The 25,329-nt window shown below is 41.3% G+C and overlaps 1 protein-coding gene across 1 annotated transcript in view; it reads right to left on the reverse strand.

Annotated features, from left to right (window-relative positions):
* camkva (CaM kinase-like vesicle-associated a) overlaps window positions 1-22,721 on the reverse strand; it is a 67,359-nt gene extending 44,638 nt beyond the window's left edge. Inside the window, exon 1 of the mRNA XM_072684893.1 lies at window positions 22,506-22,721. The gene's annotated coding sequence lies outside the window, so the exon portion shown is untranslated. The remainder of the gene's footprint in view (window positions 1-22,505) is intronic.
* Between the last annotated feature and the right edge of the window lie 2,608 nt (window positions 22,722-25,329).

A 25,329-nucleotide genomic window follows, 5' to 3' on the forward strand; every position in this document is an offset into this window, starting at 1 on the left:
TGGACTATTTTTAGGGCTATGGCGTATTAGTGCTTGCATTTTTTCCCTTCCCCTTCATGAACAGATAAAGAAGAAGCGCAGAGAGTGAAGTCACTTCGATCCATCTGTTATCTGTTCGCCTGCCGCTTTGTCCGATGCCATTACACACGGCCTGTCATCTGCCTGTTAGCCAAATTGTACACTTTTGCCAATCTCCTACCCCTAATCAGCATGCACCAAAACCAAAAACAGCCACCTCAGCATCTCCCCAGCATCACCTCCATCCATCAATCCATCTATGGGTCTACATACAGCCGGACACCGAGGAGACGTGGAAAGCAGCCGCTACAGTGAAGAAAGAGTTTACAAGAGGGGTGAGGGGGTGCTGCTCAATTAACTTCACTTCATGACTTTCCTGGGCATGATTCCACAGAAAGAGAGAGGGGAAAAAACACACAGAGAGAGAGAGAGAGAGAGAGAGAGAGAGAGAGGGAGGATCGCTTAACAACAAGCACCCGCCTTGTAATAACACGTTTCCCAGGCAACAAAAGGGGTGGGAAAAGGAATAGTGTCTCTGGATTGCAATAACAGACTAGAAACGGCTGATTTTTTCATTCCCATAGGCCCTCTCACACCAATCAGGTCTTAACTTCCACTGGGAAGAACGCATGTTAGCTACGCTGCAGTTTAGCTGCATTACATCAGGCCTCATTCCCTCATACTCCGCTTTTACAGAGACGTCACCCTGCCTGCGTTTACGTGACGAGATCTATCAGCCTGCCAACTTTCAACCCTGCCATGTACGTGCTGCTGTAGAGAAAGACAGACCATGGTTTTACAAAACTCCATTTACATTTTACATTTACTTTTACAGCATTTAGCAGATGCTGACTTACAAAAGTGCTTCACTGTTTACTCAAGAAAATCCTCAGCTAGTTTAAATAGACTAAAAATTCAAAGGTCCTCTAATCTTAGACTCTACTAAACACAAGTCAGTATGGAGACCATAATACTCAACTCTTCACCCAAGTACTCTCAGAAGAGGAGGGTCTTCAGTCTGGGTTTGAAGACAGCGAGTGTTGGACTCTGCCGTTCGGACACCCAGGGGAAGCTCGTTCCACCACTTCGGTGCAGGACAGAAAAAAAGCCTGGACGCTTGTCGTCAGTGGATTTTAAGGGATGGCGGGTCGAGCCGAGCCGTACTTGAAGCTGGAAGGGTTTGTGGTGCAGATTGGCTTTTGACCATTACCATCAAGTATGAAGGGGCTGGCTGGTCCAGTCTGGGCTTTGTAGGCCGGCATCAGGGGTTTGGTGTGGCGCAACAGATAACACCACTACCTGCCAGTGAGCTACCTCAACACGTGGGAGACTGGGGTTCAATTTCCCAGTCTGAGTGAGTATGCTGCGCTACACCAATAAGAGTCCTTGGGCAAGACTCCTAACACTGCACTGGCCCACCTCTGTAATACGAGTAACCTTGTAAGTTGCTCTGGATAAGAGTATCAGCTAAATGCCATAAATGTAAATGTTTGAATCTAATGACCTGGGCAGCAGCTACAGGAAGCCAGTGAAGAGAGAATGCAGCAGTGGAGAGACATGGCTAAACTTAGAAACTTTGAAGACGACCCGTGATGCTGCATTCTGGATAAGTTGCAGGGGCCCAATGTTGTGCAAAGGCGTGTACCATAGACCACAGCTGGAAGAAAGGGAAATCTTTGATCCACGTCCTGATGATTCTTATTCTGACCAAACAGATCCTTACACTGGCCTACTGCCTAAGAATGATTATGGCCTATGCACAAATTCAATGGCCCAACTCTCAGATGTTCTACCTATGAATACTGCAAATATAATAAATACAGACTCGGGCCCTGGCACTGAAGCCCCCCAAGACGTCCTAAATGTTCAATTTCTTACCCCCATCACATTCTACTGAGAGCTCGAAGTTCACTGAGAGCTCTTCAGCAGGTGCACTGACCATGTTCATTATTCTGCGTTCGCTAGAACTGCACAAACTGACGCATCACCAGATGGGGATGGAAGAGTTGACTGTGTAGCAGCATGAACTGAGAAGGCGGGTGAAATATTCATTAACATCTCCATTTCATATTCCCCTTTATATCCACCACCGGATGGCCAGCCACTCCGGCTGCAACTCCACTTTGAAGGAAGGCTGTACGGCTGTCGTTTACAGGCATTTTCAGCACAAATGGGGATCAGTATGCATTTTGTATTTTACCGGAGCCATTCTCTTGCATACACAATGGGCAAATGAAGCCCATTCTCCTAACTGCTGCGCTGCAGTCGCTAGCTTACACAACAGCATAAAAAAAAGCCCTGGATTGAGCGTTTTAGATTTCAGGTGTGAAGAGAACTCCAGTACACTCAACCAAAGCTCAGCCCAACTATAAGAGCCATCTATGGAGCCTAACTTGAACCTGAACATTTAAAAAAGTTTAGCATTTTTGCATTTTTCAGTGCTAAAAGCACTAAAAGCATTTGGCCTTTTTTTTGAAAGGTTTACATTTATGGCCTTTGTCAGATGTGACTTATGTTTAATAACTATGCAAATTTAACATTAGGAGCTGAAAGCCTGCTGAAAGCCCCATTATCCATGGTGTTGCTCTTGCTCGGGTGAGAAACTGACCCCTAGTCTGCCACATGGAGGGCAGCAGGGTTGGGAGGGTTACTTCTCATGAGACTTCTCAAGAAATCTTACATGTCTGCTAAATTACAGTGCCAATCAAAAGTTTGAACACCCCTGGTTGAATGGGTGCTGGTCATCATCTTAAAAATACTGACGCAAATGATAGGGTAACCATTTGTTTGTTTTCAAAAAAAAAAAGAGGACACTGGGGACACTCGAAAATCTAGCTGTGGGATGAACTGAAAGGAGCTGATTTGGTCATATCGGCTGATAATGCAATTTATTGGTTTTGCTAAATGAATAAATATGTATGTATTAATGTACATTAACATTAACTGTTGCTGCAGGGTTTGAGAGGCATTTCCACCCTTACACACACACACACATACACACACACTGCCACCATCCTACAACTTAGGCCTACTTGTAACCCACGGGCCACAACAACCTAACAATGGTAAATGTGACCACCATGAATTCCATGCTCTCTAAAATGGTCCTAACTGGTTTATGCTGGTCTGCTGCTGGTCTGGTTTGCTGGTGTATGCTGGTATTTCTAGCAGGGCAGTGCACAGGGCATCTGGCTTTCTTAGATTATGTTAGAAAGTAAAAATAAATGTTTGAATGGAGGATTTGAGAAGGCTTGATTATGTCAGTAAGGATATATCAGATTTAGCTTACAGGTTATTGTGAGTAATTAACTATGGACACTAAGATATCACACAGAAACACTCCTGCACCAGAAAGAAACATTTAGGGTGTGTCCCAATTGCTGAGTGTCCTTGAATCTCCAATATTCATACTCAGCCATAATCAAACCCCCACCCCCCTCCCCTGGTTACAGAAACACACACTAAATTAACAAAAGTATCTGGACACATGCTTATTCATTGTTTCTTTTGAAATCAAGGGTATTAAAAAGAGTTGATCCTGTCTTTGTTGGAGTAACTGCCTCCACTGTCCAGGGATAAAGACTTTCTACTAGATTTTGAAGGAGCATTGCTGTGAGGATTTGACTGCATCCATCATTCCAGTGAATACAATTCTTCCACTGCTCCACAGCTCAATGCTGGGGGGCTTTATACCCCTCTAGCCCACACCTGGCATTAGGCAGCATGGTGCCAATAAGCTCCAGAGAGTCCTACTCTATTGAGAGTACTTCTCTACAGGGACTAGACAAGCCTGTCTGTGTGCATTTGCATGTCTGTGTCAGCGGTGTAGCTGAATGCACTCATTAGAAGAGTTGTCCACAAACATTTGGACATATAATGTAGTACAGATGCCAAGTAAATAAAATAGATTTAAAGTTTATGGTGCTGCCGGTTACAGCTTGGCCCTCTGTCTGTTATGACTAACCCTTCTGATGGGGCAGCTTACCGCTGTATTTTCCAAAAGGGATGGACACTGCTGGACATAAAGTTTACAGATATTTAAAATATATATTTAGTAAAGAATGAAGGTTTTTAGGTTGTGTCCTGCTGTCCTGCCATGCCCTTAGTCCTTATGTACTGTGTTTTGCCATGCTTTGAATCTAATACTGTACCTATACATATATATTACATTTACATTGAAGGCATTTACCAGACCCATAGCCAAAATTTCCAAAAGATCCCTAGAAGCGTAGATACTACTAAATACAGTAGTAAGTCAGTATGGAGACCACGATACTCAACATACTCTACACTCTGCCTAAGTACTCTTGAAAAAGGAGGGTCTTCAGTCTGGGTTTGAAGTCTAGGTCTAAGTCTATTGTCTAGGTCTAGGTCTAAGTCTAAGTCTATTGAAACTGGAGCTTTTACATGATCTGGGCCCTGAAAAGCAAACGCATTAAACAGTCATAACATCCAATCAACGGTCAAGCACTGTCACCCTTTCTTCTGATGAGCCGCTGCGTTGGTGTCTGGCAGATTCATTGTGATTAATTCATTCTGATTAACTGTGATTCTGCAGAGATTTCTGTGTCGGCCCATCTGTCTAAGCTGAAGCTGAAGCGCAGTTGAGCTGCACAGCAATGATCCAAAGCACACTCCGATCCAGACTGAACACAAGTATAGTCTGTTTTATGTAAGTGTGTACAGAAACTGAATGCAAATGATTCAGTGAAGCTTAATTCTTTGTGTTGGACGTACTGCATGACTTAGTTGTACGGCTGGGTGATATGGCAAAAATACTATATCACATTTTTCACATGTAATCACAGACTAAATATGTGAGTAGTGACAGATTCTTAAAAACTGCTGTTTAGATTTACAGTATTTAGCTGACGCTCTTTTCCAGCACAACTTACAAGGTTACTGGTATTACAGAGGTGCACCAATGTAGTGTTGAGAGTCTAGCCCAAGGACTCTTATTGGTGTAGCGCAGCATAATGACCCAGACTGGGAATCTATCTATTAGTCTGTCTATTCTATCTATCTATCTATCTATCTATCTATCTATCTATCTGTCTGTCTGTCTGTATATCTATCTATCTATCTATCTATCTATCTGTCTATCTGTCTATCTATCTATCTATCTATCTATCTATCTATCTATCTATCTATCTGTCTGTCTATCTATCTATCTGTCTGTCTAACCCTCTATCTATCTATCTGTCTGTCTAACCCTCTGCCTGTCTGTCTGTCTATCTATCTATCTATCTATCTATCTATCTATCTATCTGTCTGTCTGTCTGTCTGTCTGTCTGTCTATCTATCTATCTGTCTGTCTAACCCTCTGCCTGTCTGTCTATCTATCTATCTATCTATCTATCTATCTATCTATCTATCTATCTATCTGTCTATCTATTTATCTATCTACATATCTGGCTATCTATCTGCCTGCCTGTCTGTCTGTCTGTCTGTCTATCTATTTATCTATATAACTGCATTCAGTAAAACAGATATTTTGAAAGTTATGAGCTGAACTTTAGAAAGAAAGAAAACCATATTGAATGTTCAGTGTTACCTCCTAAAGCCTTTAGCTCTTGCTACATTACTGTAGCATGTTCAGAAAGTGCTTGGCCCCCCACAAGTAACTGAAAGTCTATGTGTGTGGATAGGGAGAGAGAGGGAGACGTTAAGTAGAGTGAGTTAAAGCTCTGTGTTTGTAATTTACTGAGTGATTGTAGTTGTGGTGTCACAGACATCGCTGGTTGACGACCTCTCCCAAACATCTTATAATACTTCTAACGTCTGCCTCTCCTCCGTAATCGTGGGTTTACTTTTAAACAGCCTGGGGGTCCTTCAGCAGTAAGTTTGTGTGCTAGCTGCACTGTCGCTAGCTGCACAGTGCTAAGCGTTTGAGCTGTTTGTGATGTGTCTTAATTATGCAGTGCTAAATTTCACTCTGCACTTTTTTGTGGCATAACGGTATGCAAGAAACGGAGACCTCAGGACGAACTGTAAACGGTGTACCCAGTGAACCATCATACCACCCAGCAATACTAAGAAGTGCTTTTCAATGGCATGAACAGAACTAGGGCTGGATAATATTGGAAAACAACTGATACTGCAGGTGTTTTTCAGTGATGTATTACCGCAATAATAAAAATATCAGACATGTGACTTGAGTCGAAGCGTCTTTAAGCTCCAGACTTAAGTGGAAGTACTAAAGTATTCAAAATTTTTTGTACTTAAGTACTGCAAGTAGTTTATTCTAAAAAGTACTACTTAAGTACTGAAAGTAAAAGTACAGTACTGTGATCTGTAGTTCTTACAGAAAACAGTCAAATGTTTGAGTATCAGTGTTGAGTATCTATTATTTCAGAAGCTCAGACTTAAGGCCTGTCTCAGTTCCTCTGGCTGTAGTAGAAGGACAGGACTGTAGAAGACAGAGTTCATGAACATGAGGCTTCAGTTCACTCTCTAAACAAACTCTCTCGCCCAAAAGAGAGAGAGAGCTGAGCAGTCCTGACTCAACCCGCCACATACAAGAGCTTCATCTGTAAAACCAGTGAGGAGCAGCTCAAACCCCTGAGCTTCACTCTCTGTAAACTCAACTACAGCTGAAAGATCTCAGGCTGTTCGGCACATACGAGTATTTGCAGGAGGAGAAGATGGAGGAGTTTCTTCTGGTGGATCTTCTTCTTTCATCTGGAGATAAACTAACAGAGCTCTAGCGTTAGTGTCCTCACTGCAGCAGTGGAGTGAGAGGAGGAATGGCAGCATGCTCGCTCGCTGCTCAATCGCCTGTTCTGATCAATGCTGAGGCGGCTTCATCGAACCCGGTGACGGCGCCATCTAGCGCTCTGGAGGTGATAATGTGGGTCTGAAATGATTCGTACCGTTTTTATAATTGTAGCGAGTAACGATGCAGCACATAAACAAACAATGTAACAGAGTAAAAGTATTAAACTCATCCAGAATATGGAGTGAAGTAAAAGTGGAAGTAGGAGAAAACAGCAAGTACAGTAGTGAAGTAGTTAAAATTCCTTATTATACATCTCTGAAAAAATAGTCTGGGAAAGTTCTTAAATTTGTTCTTAAGAAAAGTCCTAACAAAAAGCCTGCGTCAGATTCTGAAGCACAGAATTCTTCACTCTGCTCTTATAATGAGGGATCCCATTATCAGTAGTACAATATCAATGACAAAGAACTCGAAGAAGCTACTTAGGCACAATCACAAGCCCTTAACAGGCAAAATTAGGGCTGAATTAAGAGCTCTTGAAAGAGATGGTCTTCAGTCGACGACGGACACCCAGAGGAAGTCTGTTCTACCACCTCGGCTCCTGCACAGAGAAATGTCTACATCTGGTGGGTCAAGCTGATTCATATTTGAGGCCCACATGACTCTTAGTACCTATCGGGTTTTGACCACTGCCACCTGTTAGTTTGGGGCTGATCCATTTTTGGCTCTGTAGGACCAAAAATAAAGGTGCTACAAAAGGTTCTTTGAGTATTTCCAGGAGAAGGAGCCATAAAGAACCATATTTGTTAAAGAGATGTGTGTGTGTGTGTGTGTGTGTGAGTGTATGACAAGAACCTATTACAGGTTTATTCCATTTGAACTAATGTAAAGCTTCTTCACACTCATAGCTCTTTTACAAAAAAATTGTAGTAGTTCTGGACTTTGTCATTCTTGGTAGATGTGACACTCTGAGGCCAATCAGTTACATTAACTGTTGAGCTCTGAGTGGTCCAGCGGACGTTGCCAATATTACCCTTGGATTGCTGGGGGTTCGAATCCCAGGTCATGCTGCCTGCCATCAGCAGCCAGGGCCGGAAAGAGCACAATAGCCTTGCTTTCTCCAAGTAGACAGAAAGCTCGACCTCTCCACCTCACTTCTGTGTGATGCTGGCCAGCACAGGCGTCTGCGGGCTGATTAAGTTCCCAGCGCTCTTCTCTGAGCGTGTTGGTTGCCCGGGGGTGTTGCATCTGCAGCAGTTCACAAAGAGACACTAGCTGGTTGCCCATGTGTAAGGAGGAGGCATGTGTCAGTCATCAGTCTTCCAGTGTCGGGAGCATTACACATGATAGTGGGAGACTGCTAATATGTGGGGCAGGTCACTGACTACCAACAACTGGGAAGGAAAAATCCAGGACTGGAAACTGGATTCAAGACCCTAATTTGAAGACCTGGGTTCTACTGCATCGCTCAAGGAACCTTTTATAGAACTTTTATTACTTGGAGTGGATCAGTTGTAAGGGCCTGATTTAACTGACAGCATTTTGATTGGGTAATGAGGTTTATAATATTGGTGTGGAGTGGTGATCCAGCAATGGCCGAGATATAAAAGTACACTTAAAGATCTACTACAGACAGCAGCACTCGTTAAGAACAGACTTCTTGGGCCCTATTTTAGCGATCTTTAGGCGAGCCGTCAACCGTGCAGCTTGATTTAGGGCGTATTGGTATGTCTTTGCTATAGTAACAACGGGAAAAGTACGCCTTGCGCAGCTGGAAACGCTCAAAAGGCATGTCTCTTAAGTCTCTTAAGTAATCATGGGTGTGTTTTGGACGTAACGTGCAATAATAAACCAATCAGCGCGGCTCTCGCCGTTCCCATTAGTTTCAATGGTGCAGTGATGCTCCCCGGGGATGGAGAAGACCACCAGTTTGTACCCTAATGTTCCCGTAGTTATTTTTTTTTGTTGTTGTTTTTCTTCAGTGATGGAAACTGAATTGTTAATAAAGAATTGTAAAAGACAGAAGCATAACGAGTGGGGGGTGTACGTGCATTGGGCACACGCCTGTGTTGACAATTCACTGCCAAGATAGCAACGAACGTCTGACTGTTGACGTCTGTCTGCCTAGGCTGTTTTCAGTCAGTGGTCACCTGCGTTTACCATCATCAAGATACACAGCAATATGCCGGAAATTGACCTGAACACACCTCATTTCGAGACCACTGCTCCTATCAGCGTAGATATATTCACAGGCACCGCAGCTATGTAAACACTGCAGGTGGAAGGCGTGAAATATTGACTGTTGGCGGGGTGTACTTATATATTTATTATTTCTCATATAGAAGAGCACTGTTCTACACCAAACACTCAAACTAAAACAATAGAAACACACACACACACACACTGACAAACACACTCGTGTCTAATTTGATATGACAGGTAACAGCTCTAGAGTGTGTGGTGTCAAAGAGCTGTTTGTATATTGTAGAACATCTCATTTAAAGAAAAAACGGAGATGAACAGACAAGAGCCTCCGCTCCGAAATATGCGATGGCATTAGGTTCTGCATGCTCAGTAAGCTAGCTCACTGCATGTCAGTGACAATAATTGGCACCCGTGGGAATAGCGTGGCAGTACGAGTATTGTATTCAGCACTGAGATTTGACTTTAATCCTCTAAGGATTTGCTGGCGATTATGATTTCATGTCAGGTTTGAGTACGGGCGTGTAAAGGGTAGAGACTGGCTGAATCTACAGCACGGCACACAGCTATAATTACAACAGAGCTCCAGTTGAACGCAGTTTTATATAGGCTGTGGTCATCCTGGTGACCTGTCTTATTTGTCGTATATGTGCTGTGGTGCGGTCCTTTATGTATTTTAACAACTTGTCCTGCAAGACCTGCTAAAAAGAGTCATTCTGTGAAAAAGGTGCCATTTATTAGGGTCTGCAATGTTTGAGGAGATCCATAAAAAGTGTGTTAAAAATCTAAATATATAATATAATATAAAGATATTCTACATAATTCTACATAAAAATTACTATATATTATTATTATTATATAGAATAATAATTCTGTATAATTATATATCTATATAAAGCTAGTTATTCTAATGAATAACAATAAAACTATTCATTAAAATGATTTAAAATGATATGATTAAATACAAATGTTACATGCTATTTTTTTTTTTTTCAAATATCCGTATTTATTGTTTTCTGGATTAGCCTATTCCCATTGTTAATTTGTTGTTAAAACACAATAAACGTATCAGATTACATACTTTATATTGATGCTTTCCAGAAAGTTGGACAAATTATGATTTTTTTTTTATTTGTGTAATTTTAGTATTTTAGTATGTTTATGTTTGTTTTTAATATTTTTAGCATTAGTGTATTTTTTGTGATTTTAGTATATTTAGTATTAGTGTATTGTTTAGTGTTTTTAGTATTTTTAATATAAATGTATTTTAGTGTTTTTATTATGAGTGTATTTTAGTGTTTTTATTATGAGTGTATTTTAGTGTTTTTATTATGAGTGTATTTTAGTGTTTTGGTATTTTATATTAGTGTATTTTAGTGTTTTGGTATTTTTATATTAGTGTATGTTATTGTTTTTAATCTTTTTTAATATTAGTGTATTTTATTTAATACATTACTATGTATTAATGTGGTACATTGATGGTGTTAGTGATGTCCCTGACAGGGTGGTACAGACATGTCTGAACAAAAAGGACAACATTAATAATGATTTTATGCCTGAGTTTAGAAAATGTGTATTATTTATATTATTTGTATTTATTTCTGGAGGATTAACATAATTATGGTTAATTAAAAACTGAAAAAATAGAAAACTGCAAAATGAAAATGGCCCACATTTCATAGGATGACTCTGCAAAACGTCATATCTTATGTCTTCCAGTGTGTCTCCAGGGTACGGATTACTTTATGGAAATGTATCTTTTCAATAAGGCAGGTGAGATCAGCAATGCTTCACTGTTACGTCTTAGAAAGAAGTCCTTTAACATAAATAATGAAAAAGGACATTTTCTGACACGGTTAACTGATTCCCCTGATTCCCCTGATTCCCCTGCTCTATCAGACCTACTAAACCTGGCAGGTGAGTTGACTCAGGTGAGCTTCAGCAGGAAAAGCACAAAAAGGATGCCCACCCCTGCTCTAACCAATCACAGTGTGGTTTACTGAGTGCTGGGGGCATGTCGTCTCATCTATCCGTGTTAAAAGTGTTAGACCTGACTATCATGCTGCAGACGCTAGTTGTAAAACTGGATAAGTGCTGTTTGCCAAGAGTGCTAAGAAAAGCCATAACAACAGGCATGACAACAGCGAGTCTTGTTTGAGACGCCCCTTCAGTTATTTGAGTCACCAGAAGAAAATAGCTTAATAGCGAAAGAGGACAAATAGTTGGGTGCCTAAATTATAGGTATGGCCAGCAGAAAAAAGCCAGTTTCACGTGGGTGCCACTGGGAAATCAGCCAACAAAGGCAGAGTTAAAAACCACTTAAGGCATAACGATTGTAAATCTCACTGCTTAAAGCACTTAAAGAAAGTAATAAGGTCCGCCTGGACGTTGTTAGGTGTCTATTGGCTGAGAGATTGAGTAGTAATGTGGCTGTTCAGGATGAACAATGGCTCAATTTCTATGGAGAAACAAGAAGCTAAAGCTGCACTGAAAGATGCTCTTTAAAACTGATCCATTCAATAACTGGGACGTGTTTTCATTATTTCGGCCAAACCCAGTAAAATGCAGAGCAAACCTGGCAGTGATTTTTCTTCGACTGAATGATGTCACTGTAACTTAAAAACAAAAAGAAAGGGTTTTTTTTGTTAGAGGCCAACAGCAGAAGAACATACTGGAGCAGAATCAGAGGAAAGGAGAGCAACTCAGATCCCATTCAGTAACAAACCAACCCAAAATAGCACAGACCTGATCTGTGTGGAGTGTAGTGCAGTGTAGAGCGAACTGAAATAGGCCACGTGATAACAACAACAGCACATGCAGCCTAATATTAACATTATTAACACATTATTAACAATATTAACGTAAATAAATGAGCTATTATTTTATATATTAAATTAGACTCTTTAATTGCCGTTGCCTTATCATTAATTGTTTAATTACACATATATTCCCAGCATATTAATTTAGTATTAGTGTCATTTTAGTGTTTTTAATATTAATGTATGTTTAGTTTTTTGGTGGTTTTAGTATTAGTGTTAGTATACTTTTAGTATTAGTGTTTTTCAGTGTTTTTGTATTATTGTATTTTAGTATTTTTAATATTAGCATATTTTTCATCCCATTTTCAATATTAATATGAATGTATTTTACTGTTGTATTTTTAATATTACTGTATTTTAGTGTTTTTAGGATTAGCATTTTAGTATTACTGTGTTTTAGGATTTTAGTATTAGCGTATTTTAGGCTTTTAGTATTAGTGTTTTTAATATTTATGCATTTTACTCTTTTAGTACATTAGCATTAGTGTATTTTAGTGTTTTTGGTATTTTTAATATTAGTGTATTGTAGTATTTGTTATCCCATTTCAATTAAAACAAAGAAAAAAAGAAAAAATGGAGATACCAGGTTTTAGGGTCGATATCCCGACGATATCAGTGTTCGGTACAAGAACCTCTTTAGAGGCTGTGCACTCTAAAAGTAAGTATGTAAAAGCCTGACAAGGCCTGGAAAACTCCAGCGACAAAACCTACCAGACCACTCTGTCTGTTTTTAGACAGGCTATATTAGGCTTTTGCAGGGATGGTCGTGCAGCACACTGATACCATTTATTACACTATTGTATTACCCCGTCCACTCAGAAAGACTAACCACTTTCAACTGAAATGGGAAAAAAGATCTTAGGGACTGCTGCTTTAAGGTAACAATACTACACACTGCAGCTTTAATCAGAAACAGGTGGTGCACTCAGATGTTGCCGCAGTCTCTGCTCACAGAACTGCAGAGAGACAAGCGTATTTTTATTTTATGGACAGAGAATAAGGAGAGTACTTCATATTCTACAGTAAGTCCTCATGTTGCCCACAGGTCAGCGGTTAAAAGAACATGCGTGTCCTCACACTACCCGACTGCAGAGATACCCACCAGTTCAAAAACCTGGATATTTCCTCCTTCAGCGTTTGATACATCATCGAATAGATCATCACGAGGCTGACATTTTTGTTTATCATCGTTGGTCGAGGATATCTGGGCGAGTGTTGGTGGGGGTGGAGGTGGGACAGGTGTAATATTATATAAGGGAATGACGGGCATTGCTGAGAGCTCTAGAGAACAGGATGGAGTTTCTGAATAGCCATAGTGTGGGTGTGCGGTGTACTAGCCCGTGGGTTGCGTTCACACACGCTGTCCAGTGTTTTTTTTTTTTTTGCATCTCTTGGTGTGTGTGCTGATGGTCTTTTGGAGCCATCATGATGACCCTTGCTGGCTCCACCTTCCAGGACAAATCAGCTGAACTCTCTGAAACGGTACCAAAACCATCACATTCTCTCAAGGCTGGGGAAGAGAGCAGAACTGGTCTTACTGTCTCTAGATAAGCAGGATGGTCCTCCCTCCAGCCCATCATCACTCAGTGGGATGTTAATCAACAGTCTGTTAGCTGATGTAACAGAATTGGCGGTTAGTGTTTCCCTCCGAGTGTGTTCAGCTGTCCAGTTCTGCTTCTCGTGTCTTGGGAGGACATGCTAGTGTTGACAGCATCATCGGGTTAAAATCGCCTAATATTAAAGAGTATGTTTATTGAGGGTTTAGGTTGTTGCTTGATGAATATGTAGTAAGTATGTGACTTTGGGTGGCACCGAAATGTGGTTTTACAAGCCTGTTTTCCACCCTGTTATTTTGCCTTAGAATGAAACACACTATTTTTTTATATGGAGGGCTTGTAGAAATAACAACGCTAAGCTCTGCTTTTATTGGCTGGTATGTGGCACCGATATTATAGCACATTATATTTTTAACACTGTAAAAAAAAACACTGTAATTATTCCTAAGTCTTCTCAGCGCAATGTGCTGTTAGCAAGCTGAAGAGATTGTAGCCGGTTAGCTTTGAGCCTTGCCCCCACTCATTTCTTCGGGTTTGGCTTTCTCAAGTCTTTTTATCAGTAAAAACAAAAAGCCAGTGCTTTCCCTTCTGGTTCAGCGTGGACCCCCATTCGCTTCCCCCCAACTATCTCTTCTTTGCGTGCAGAGTTTTCTACGACTTTTTATTTTCTACAGACACTAGCACTGGTTTCCGTAGCAACCCGTATTCCCATAACTAGTCGAGATGATGGAGGTGAAGAGTTGCTTTCCAGTATCAACAGCATCAAATTATCCTGAAGTCGTAGCTGGGTTTGACCGTTTCTCAAGTCTTGACTAGGGCTTTTGCTAGTGGGCGGGGTCTATGTAAATGTTGGGGGTGTAAATATAATGAGTTAAGACTGTGATGTAACAGTTTTGGGGGTTTAGAACCGGCTCTGTTTTAGGCAAGTCTTATTACACACTAAGGTGTATTACTCAGTAACTACAGGGACAGGTAATTTTCTACTTTTCTTTGGTAATTGAAGCTTGTAATTACACTTTCGGCCCCTGTTTAGGGGGTTAAACAGTATTTCTGACATTATGAGTACATTATAAGTACAGCATAGCCTGTTAATGATAAGTACAATGATCATAAACAGGCACTATAAACAGTACCAGGCACAGATACAGACAGGTCTTTGAGATTGCTGCTCAGAGATTATACGCTGGCGAATGCTAGACTGGATGTCTGAGGCCGGTTGCACATTCACTCCAGGGTGAAGCAGGCCTGAGAAAATGAAAGCCAAATAACCTCTGTATTATCTCAGGCTGGTTAACTCACTTGCTGAAATGATATTGCACCATGTTTCAACACCAAGTCCAATAATATCCCTCCGTTCTCAGACTGCCAAGCATGCTGTTGATCTTCTCAGGTGGACAGCGCAATACTGTACTGCCAATATATTGCTACATACTGCAAACAGCTTGTAGAATATCGTTGCTGTCATTCAGAAAAACCTTATATATATATATATATATATATATATATATATATAGAGAGAGAGAGAGAGAGAGAGAGAGAGATTTTCACTTTTTAAAATGAATCTGGCAGCGATTCTTAATTCTGTCAGAATTCCATGATGAATGGATTAGGGATGTCCCGATGGATCAGGAATAAAATAGGCAATACCTGATCCAGGCATATTTTAATGGATCAGGTTTTGGCTATTTTAATCCTGATCCAGTTCCGAGTCTTTGTATTAACCATGGTGTTCAGAGCACCATCTGGTGTCCTCAAGGCACTATCAATGTACGTCATCTCCAGCCGGCTGCTGCAGCAGCAGTCCAGACGTTCTCAGAAGGTAAATAAAGGAGTTGAGGTTCTGCAGTGTGGAGCTATTTTACAGTGGAACCTGAAAACAGACCATAATATCTGAGCCTTTATAAAACTCTCACTGAAATGCTTAGTTTTACCAGTGGGAGAACCGGAGAACCGCTCACTCACCTTTCTCTGTTTATAAATCAACACTGAAGAACCCATTCAGAACCGAGAGAAGGCTGACACTAAATGCTAACACACACGATATAGAAACCCCAATCACACACAGCACATTCACCCACTATAAACCAGTTATTACACACCAGTAGACCAACAACAACCACAGATATCAGTCTAGAGTGTGTACCACTACACACACACACACACACACACACACACACAGAAAATGACTAGACTGCAGTTCAGGAGAAGGGCCATACCCAAACTCACACACACTTCTGGGCTATTGATAACCGGGGTTGTAGGGTCCGACTACACCCTGGAGACCAAGCATGAGTTGGAAGAGAAGGAGGTGGTGGTGTACGAATTGTTGTCATGAGAAGGTGAGGGATGAGGAACATTTGAATAGGTGATAATGGAGGAGTTTTTTTATGGAAGAAAGTTCTTTTATATCTCCATTAAAATCTCTTTATTTTTAGCATCGGTTTCTATAATGAGACATTCTGGACTGATTGATTGACCAAATTATTATCTATCCATTCTGCTTAAATTCATCTGCACTAAATAAAGGAAGAAAAAGATCTGGAACCATCAATTATGGAAATCTTCTTGAATTAGGCAAGTGATAGAAAGACCTTCTGAAGGTTGTTGAAGCTGTTTAACAAGATGCAGGATATCAGAGTGGAGTGCAAGAAGGTCTGTACGCTCCAGGTCAGGAATCAACTGTGTTGATTTTGTAGAAGCACATGTCTAAGCCACATATTCATCTATACACTCTCTTTAAAAGGTTCCTCAAGGGTCTTTAGTATAGGAAACGGTTCTCTGTAGAACAACCTGGAAGTGGTTCTTCCTAGATAAAGATTTGCAGAACCTTTGATGAAACAGTTATATGGCACCAAAAAAAGAAGAACTGAGGTATACCCGTTAAATGTGGGCCTACATACAGTTACTCACTCTCACAGCTACACTAAACAGGGGTTCTTCAAGGGTCTTTAGTTTAGGAAATGGTTCTCTCTAGAACCATAAAAACTCAACGAACAACCTGAAAGTTTAAATTGTAAATGGTTCTTTATATAAATAGATTTACAGCTCCTTTAAAGAGATATGGTTATATATAGCACCAAAAGAGTCTAAGAACCCTTTTTTGGTACCATATAGAACCCTTTTTGCATAGAGTGAACCCATCTAATGTCTACAAGTGTGGCACACTGAGGTTCAGCCCTTAAACGTGGGCCCTCGTACAGTTACTTCCTCTCACAGCTACACTAAACGGGGTTCTTCAAGGGTCTTTAGTATAGGAAATGGTTCTCTCTAGAACCATAACAACTCAAGGAACAACCTGGATGCTTTGATTGTTCTTTATATAAATAGATTCACAGAACTGTTGAAGAAATAGTTACATATAGCACCAAAAACCTACAGGTTAACCCCTTAAATGTGGGTCCATGAACAGTTCCTTTCACAGCAGGCAGTTGCTGAATAATTCATAGCAGATATTAAATAAAGGATTAATAACTGATAATATGCCTAGAGTTTAAGAAGTTAACGGGGGTGTTCTCAATTTCTACAAGATGGCTGGTGTCACCTGGATCTGCTGCACTACTGAAATGGAACATGTCTGTGGTTTGAGGAAAAAAAAAAAATACATTCATTCTTGTGAAAGGAGAGCAACACACCCTACTCCCAGACACATCTGCCATATCCAGCTTTGTCAAGAACACTGCTAAAAGTAGAAGATCCTTGAGGAACTTTTGGAGGTTCTTCAGTTTGCAGCTGTGGAGGAACCTCTCAAGGAGCTTTAAGAAACTTTCAAGAAATGTTTTTTAGAAGAAGAAGGTTCCTTGCAGGTTCCTCAAAGCACCTTAAGAGGTTCCTTCACAGTTTCAGACTGAAAACTCTCCAAAAGTTCCTCAAGGATCTTTCAACTTACAGATTTATCCACACACTTATGCTGTGTGATGTAATGCTCATCTTAAAGATCTGAAGAACCCTCACTTAATATAAGGTTTCTTTTTACCAGTTTAATAGTTCTTCACACTCCAATATCTCTAGTATAAACATGGTTCTTCATGGAACCAAAAGTGCTCTTCTATGGCATCCCTCAAAGAACCACTTGAGGCAACGTGTTTAGAAGATGCTGCACTACGTCACTAAAACATCAGCATTTAATATTACCGTTATATTACTAATGCTAATCCAGGTAGATTTAGTCAAAAGTATTGGGACACACTTCTAAATCGAATTCAAGGTCTACCTTTACTTTTCACACATTAGTGAAGAAACGGGAGGTTCTGAAGAGCTCACTGAACTCCAGCGTGGTTCTGTATGTAATAGGAGACACCGCTGCACCAACAACAAGAAGTCAGCTGGTGAAATTTTAATATCTCCTCCCTCCTAGATCTTCCACCATCAGCTGTGAGTGGTATTATTATTGAACAGTGGAGGAGTTTGGGAGGAACAGCTCACAGAGAGCAGCTCAGCCACCGAGTGTCTGTCAGACCACGTAAAGTTACAGAGCGGGGTCAGGGCCAAGTGCTGAGCTCCTCAGAGCAGAGTGCAGAAAAGCCTCCAACTGACTCAATAACTGCAGCAGATCTTCAGACCTGCTGCTGCTGGTAGAGCTAAGAGCAAAGGGGGACCAGCTCCATATTAATAATGCCTATGGGTTTTGAATGGGGGGGGGGGGGTGATAAAAGCTCATGTAAGATAAGATAAGATACTTTATTAGTCCCACAGTGGGGAAATTCTCAGTGTTACAGCAGAAAGGGATAGCAAGACACTCAGTTACAAAAACGTAGATAAATTACCACTATATACACAAAATAAATAATAGAAGTAAAAGAGCACTAACAATATTATTTACAGGTTATTTACAGGTAATTCTGTAAATAACTCTTAACTCTTAATTGCACATGCGGGTGTGTGTGTGTGTGTGTGGGGGGGGGTATTGCACATTGTGTTTTTACATTGAGGGATCTCTATTCCCTGAACATGTGTGCGTAGTTTAAGTGTGTGTGTATGTGGTCTGTAGGTGTAATGTGGTGTGTATGTGGTGTGGTATGTAGGTGTAATGCATAGACGTCCCAATACTTTTGTCAGTGCATCCCTGCTAATAGCGGCTACTCGAGGAGCTATGTGAATTACAGTGTGTGGTGAGCAATGGGGATTACTCGGAATACAATCCAACGGCAATAATTCTGCATGAACATTAGCCATAACAGAGACATGAATGCCCATATGCTATATAATATAAATATTGATGATCTAAAGTGCAGGAGCAGTAGAAACAACAACTATTTTATAGAGCATTTCTTTCTGATGGACAATGATTAGTAAGCTTGGAAGCAAATGGCTTTTTCTCAGCTGCGCTGTTCAACAGTAGGCACTTATTGGCAATTTAGCAAAATGGTGAATCATCATCCTGTTAATGACTGGAATTAAGTAAATGCCACTACCTCTCAGCACTGCGCCACAAACACACTGTTCAGAAGAAAAGTAAAGGACATTATGTCACCAGAAAACTCAACACAAACAAATCCCTGCCCCTGTGTGTGTGTGTGAGTGTGTGTGTGAGGGGAAGGTTAAGGTGTACAATGTCACACAGTTCTGACCATCAGAAACAAAAACAGCTTGTGCAACACCACACACACACACACACACACACCCTAACCACTAGGGATGCAGCGATATGAGGATTCGGGACTGATTACTGGTCATGTCTATGTTAGAGTGTGTGAGTGTGTGAGTGTGTGAGCAGAGCGGAGTAATTTTGCCCAGAGCGATGAATGGCCTTTTAGAAGGCTGGAGCGTCTGTGTTCTTTTCCATGCCAATCTCATTCCGATATCACTCGATCCCATGAGAGCTGTTGTCTAGGGCTGTACCCGACTCACTTCGGCCGCTCACTGCAAAGATTTCCACTGTTCGTATCATTTCTCCTTTATGGAAACATATTTTTGAGCATTTAGAAATCAGTGAAAGAGACTGAGCTGCGTATGATGAAAGATTGTAGACTATATTAATTATGGCGTAGGAATTAGTGGAATATTGAGACAGCCAGCAGCATGGATTTCTGTTTAAAACAAGCTTTTATAGCTTTTTTTTATTATTTAAATTCAGTTTAAACATTAAAATCACTTCTTCAACGGGATCAGCCTATTTCTTTATTTCATATTAAACATAAAAAACTCGTAAAACTAAATTAACTAAAAATTTGGCAAAATTTGTAGTCTTTTTAGATAGGAAGGCCTGACCGGAATTTGCAGCTTCACCATTCTTCTACCGGTTTAATTAGCGACTGTATTTTTCATTAAATAAAAATAAATCTTAGATAGAAAAACTACTGAAATAACTAATACAATTCAAACTAAATGAGATTCTGAAAAAAATGAGATGTAAAAAGCTAAAGTTTGTCCTCAGCCTTTTTATCGTGAGCAACAAACAGCTAACAGGCCTAAAGTTCCAAAGTTCAAAACTCAAAGCTCAGCGGCGAGATCAGTACACAGTAAAATTCCCGAGGTTTAACACTTCCACTACATCTGTGTAAAGCATCGGCAACATTAGCAAGTTTAGCATTTTTACATAAGCATGAATAAAATATAGTCTGTCCCGCTGTTCAGCCCTGCGTTCACTCCAGTTCAGTTTAACTCTCATTTTATTGGTCACCTTGTTAAAAATGGCACATGATAGGTGGAGCTTTTAATTTTTATTTTCTGTTTATGCTCACGCATTAATTTTTTAGTGCAAAGGCACGTTAGCCAAAATGAAACCCAATATTTTCTACTTTTTGCTGCTTGATACAAACAGATTTACATACAATCCAAAGGATACATTTTGGAGGATACAGTGGATAATATTGGATACACAGTATTTTATTAATATCATGACATGTTGGATTATTATGGGAACAATTCCTTGATTATTTTGTAATATTGCAATACATATTGCAGGAAAAATATATATTGTATTTATTTATATATTGCATTAAATTGCTTTTTTTTTTTTTTTTTTTACAATATATTATTTTAGTTTTTTCCACTATCATACAGCCCTAATCAATACCAATACGATTCCTACGATATTATTCTGCATCCCAAATAATCAGTCTTTAAATATTTTAATAAAGCAACGCCTTCACCTACCACACATGAAGCCATCATTATTCCACTGCTGTTAATATTCTGCAATGAGGTTCAGGACAGGTCATCTCAGACAGTAGAGAGGGACACTGCCATCTTTTCCCACACTGTGACCACTGCACAATCCCAATCAGTTCAGAACTACATATGGCATAACCTACACAACACTACACTGTGTGGCCAAAAGTTTACAGACACCTGCTCATTTAGGATTTTTTTTTTCAAAATCGATATTATTAATATTGCCACTGTCCAATGAAAAACATGTATCTCCAAAATGTTGCCTTCTTTACAAGAGAGGTCAAAAGATGCTACATGTTACATAACATGAACTTTGAATGGAAGTCAGTGTAAAATAAGAGTTCAATCCCAGTAAATTAGAGCATTTCTATTGGTTGATTCTTCCAGAATTATTGGGTGCAATCAATGGAGAAAACCAAAAACAAACAAAAATGGAGATACATGGTTTTCACTGAACAGCAGCAATATTTAGTTTGTTCCTCTTTGCTGCAGTAACAGCCTTTACTTTTCTGTGAAGCCTTAATTTACAAAGCCCTACTTGTTGATTGTAGAAATGGACAAGCAACTTTGTGCAAAACTAAAGAGAGTAAATTAAGCCCAAACTTAACTTTCCTAAATTTGTCTCATTAATTTCATTAATCTGGATGTTTCCCATATCGTCACTTCCCCACTAAAGCCTTTTTTATCAATTTTTGCTGTTTTCACCTTTCGAAATAATAATAAAATGAATCTGGCCATTGTTCTTTACATGTGTGTGAAATGTGTCCACATTTCAGGATATGAACAGACCAATAGAAATGCTCCTAAATGACTTGGAATAAAATCATTTCACATTTACTTCCATTGAGAATTACAATAGTTTTTCCTTTTCCTGTAAAGTTGTCTGTTTGGACATAAACTAAATGCCCAAATGCATTCAGCCACTTTAACAGAGATGTGCAAACACACACAGCTTGTCTAATCCCTGCAGAGAAGTACTGCCAATACAATAGGACTCACCACGAACCTATTGGCACCATGCTGCCTAATGCCAGGCGTGGGCTAGAGGGGTATAATAAAGCCCCCCAGCATTGAGCTGCTGTGGAGCAGTGGAAGAACTGTGTTCTCTGGAATGATGGATGGTGGAGCTCCATCCAATACTTTTGGGTTGGATGCGTTGGGGAGTTGGGGATGAGGTGGGGTGGTGATCATCAATCAACATCCTGACCTCACTATGGTACTATGCTCTTGTTGATAAATGCATTTAGAAATCTAGCAAAACGCCTTCTTCCCTGGACAGTAGAGACAGTTACTTCAGCAAAATCAGGATACACTCTTTTTTTTAAAATTTCATAAATGTCCACATACTTTCGTCCATGTAGTGTGCAATGCCCTTGACAGCTGATATAAACCTGAACCTTTATGAAGACGTCTTTCCACAAGCATCTGTCATCATATGGACTGTGTTCATGGATAAGCCTGTATAAAAATATCTAGCCATGGTCCTCCACCTTCTTCCTGGACAAATTCCTCCAAAGTGACCTGGACTGAAATCTGTTTACGTTGATATCCACTGAAAGGTAAGAAGGGGTTTTTCCTTCTCCTGTAAAGTTGTCATTTTGAAGGACATCATCAGGATCATCAATCCCTCATTGTTGCTCTGTTTACAAGTTCAGTTACAACATGCAACATGACATCTTTTGGTCACATGATCACAAAACTGTGATTGCATGCAAAATGTGTGAGAGCTGATCCTGCATACAGTAGGAACAGCATGCTTTCTCGTCCAGACAGGGCTGAGGGAGCAACACTGCTGCAGTTCAGGAACACATGGCTATTTGCAAACATTACATAACTTGCTAATTGCCTCTCCCTGTTAGAAACCTCTCTGATGAATCGGTCCCTGGTAAACCTGGACCTGATACTAAGCTGCTGGCAGCGTAAACCGCATCCTTAAGGTCGCTCCCAGACCTAGAAGTTGATCTGGGGCGCCTAGAAGTTGCCTTTCTGACCCTCCAGCATCATCGTCTAAGAGTTCAAATACACAGCTGCATCGTCGTGACTCATTTCTAATCAAACAAGGGAGAGGTGGACTTCACTTACCTGAGGATCGGGGGCTCGGGAGGGGGCTCGGTGGGAGTACACAGCTCCTCTGCTCGCGCCACAGCCAACAAAGGAGAAACTGAGCAGATATTCCCACCAACTCCAGCTCAGTGCTCCTCTCAGCCTCTCCAACCAACTTCAACTGAGAGACAAGCTCAGAGGGAGAGCTCACTCTCTCTTTCTCTCTCCCCCTCTCTCTCTCTCACTCACACACACACACACACACACTCTCTCTCTATTACCCTCTCAGTTCAGTTCTGTGCAGTTTACAGGCACAGCAAATGATGCTACACTATTTAGGTTGCACAGTTTGGCAGGGTTAGGTAAAATATCAGCCATAACATTAAAACCTCCCCTTCTTAATGTTGTGCAAGTCCCCCCTCGTGCCACCAAAACAGCTCTGATCCTTCAAAGCATAGAGTCCAGGAGACCTCTGTGGAGTCTGCTGGTGGGGTCTCCATGAGCATCAGTGAGCCTTGGGCGCTCGCGACCCTGTCGCTGGTTCATCGGTTGTCCCTCCTTGGCGCACTCTTGGTAGGTACTGACAACCGCATACCAGGGCACCCCACAAGACCTGCCTGATGTTTTGGAGATGCTCTAGCCCTCTGGCTTTGGACCTTCTTTGTCATGATCCGATCTAGTAGATCAGGGCTGGGCCCAATTCAGGCATTTTTGAATGGATCGGGTATTGGCTATTTTAATCTTGATTCAATTTGGTGTTCAGAGCGCCATCTGGTGTCTTCAAGGCGCCATCAACGAACATTATTCCCAGCCGGCTGCAGCTGCAGCAGTGTGGACGTTCTCAGAAGGTAAATAAAGGGGTTGAGGTTCTGCAGTGTGCAGCTATTTTACAGTGGAACATGAAAACAGACCATAATATCTGACCCTTTATAAAACTGTCACTGAAAAGCTCTGATTTACCAGAGTGATGGTGGTGGAGCTCCATCCAGTACTTTTGGGATGAGTTGGAGAGTTGGGGCTTATTCAAAAAAAAAAACTATGGCACAGTTAAGAAAACTGCAGTCCAAGAGTGTTATTAAACCAAGATGCTGGAGCAAATTTGCCAGGGAGAATAATTAAATTAATTATTATTATTTTAATTATCTTTTTTTAAAGATCCAATGACAAATATAGAATTTTGTCCTTAATATGTCTGTTTTGAGCAGAGTATTTGTGTTCTAGACAACTGATGAGAAATGAGTGATTACAGACCACCCATGGATTCTTCTTACCTTCTCAGATGTTGGATTTCTTCCTGCTTTATTGGAACACCAACATGAAAGAAGGTAATCCTGGCTAAAGCCGTCATGACACAATGCGAGAATGCCCATGCCCAAGTCCATCAGCGCTCCAGTAAAATGAGGGTGAGCATGCCCATGTCCATCAGTGCTCCAGAAAAATGAGTGTGAGCATGCCCAAGTCCATCAGTGCTCCAGTAAAATGAGTGTGAGCATGCCCATGCCCAAGTACATCAGCGCTCCAGTAAAATGAGTGTGAGCATGCCCATGCCCAAGTACATCAGCGCTCCAGTAAAATGAGGGTGAGCATGCCCAAGTCCATCAGTGCTCCAGTAAAATGAGGGTGAGCATGCCCAAGTCCATCAGCGCTCAAGTAAAATGAGGGTGAGCATGCCCATGCCCAAGTCCATCAGTGCTCCAGTAAAATGAGTGTGAGCATGCCCATGCCCAAGTCCATCAGCGCTCCAATAAAATGAGGGTGAGCATGCCCAAGTCCATCAGTGCTCCAGTAAAATGAGGGTGAGCATGCCCATGCCCAAGTCCATCAGCGCTCCAGTAAAATGAGGGTGAGCATGCCCATGCCCAAGTCCATCAGCGCTCCAATAAAATGAGGGTGAGCATGCCCATGCCCAAGTCCATCAGTGCTCCAGTAAAATGAGTGTGAGCATGCCCATGCCCAAGTCCATCAGTGCTCCAGTAAAATGAGTGTGAGCATGCCCATGCCCAAGTCCATCAGTGCTCCAGTAATATGAGGGTGAGCATGCCCATGCCCAAGTCCATCAGCGCTCCAATAAAATGAGGGTGAGCATGCCCAAGCCCAAGTCCATCAGTGCTCCAGTAAAATGAGGGTGAGCATGCCCATGCCCAAGTCCATCAGCGCTCCATAAATTGAGGGTGAGCATGCCCAAGTCCATCAGCGCTCCAGTAAAATGAGGGTGAGCATGCCCATGCCCAAGTCCATCAGCGCTCCATAAATTGAGGGTGAGCATGCCCAAGTCCAAGTACATCAGCGCTCCAGTAAAATGAGTGTGAGCATGCCCATGCCCAAGTACATCAGCGCTCCAGTAAAATGAGGGTGAGCATGCCCATGCCCAAGTCCATCAGCACTCCAATAAAATGAGGGTGAGCATGCCCAAGTCCATCAGCACTCCAATAAAATGAGGGTGAGCATGCCCAAGTCCATCAGTGCTCCAGTAAAATGAGGGTGAGCATGCCCATGCCCAAGTCCATCAGCGTTCCAGTAAAATGAGGGTGAGCATGCCCATGCCCAAGTCCATCAGCGCTCCAGTAAAATGAGGGTGAGCATGCCCATGCCCAAGTCCATCAGCGCTCCAGTAAAATGAGGGTGAGCATGCCCATGCCCAAGTCCATCAGCGCTCCAATAAAATGAGGGTGAGCATGCCCATGCCCAAGTCCATCAGTGCTCCAATAAAATGAGGGTGAGCATGCCCATGCCCAAGTCCATCAGCGCTCCAATAAAATGAGGGTGAGCATGCCCATGCCCAAGTACATCAGCGCTCCAGTAAAATGAGGGTGAGCATGCCCATGCCCAAGTCCATCAGCGCTCCAATAAAATGAGGGTGAGC

This window comes from Salminus brasiliensis, chromosome 7 (genome assembly GCF_030463535.1).
Source record: "Salminus brasiliensis chromosome 7, fSalBra1.hap2, whole genome shotgun sequence".
NCBI classification, from domain to species: Eukaryota; Metazoa; Chordata; class Actinopteri; order Characiformes; family Bryconidae; genus Salminus; species Salminus brasiliensis.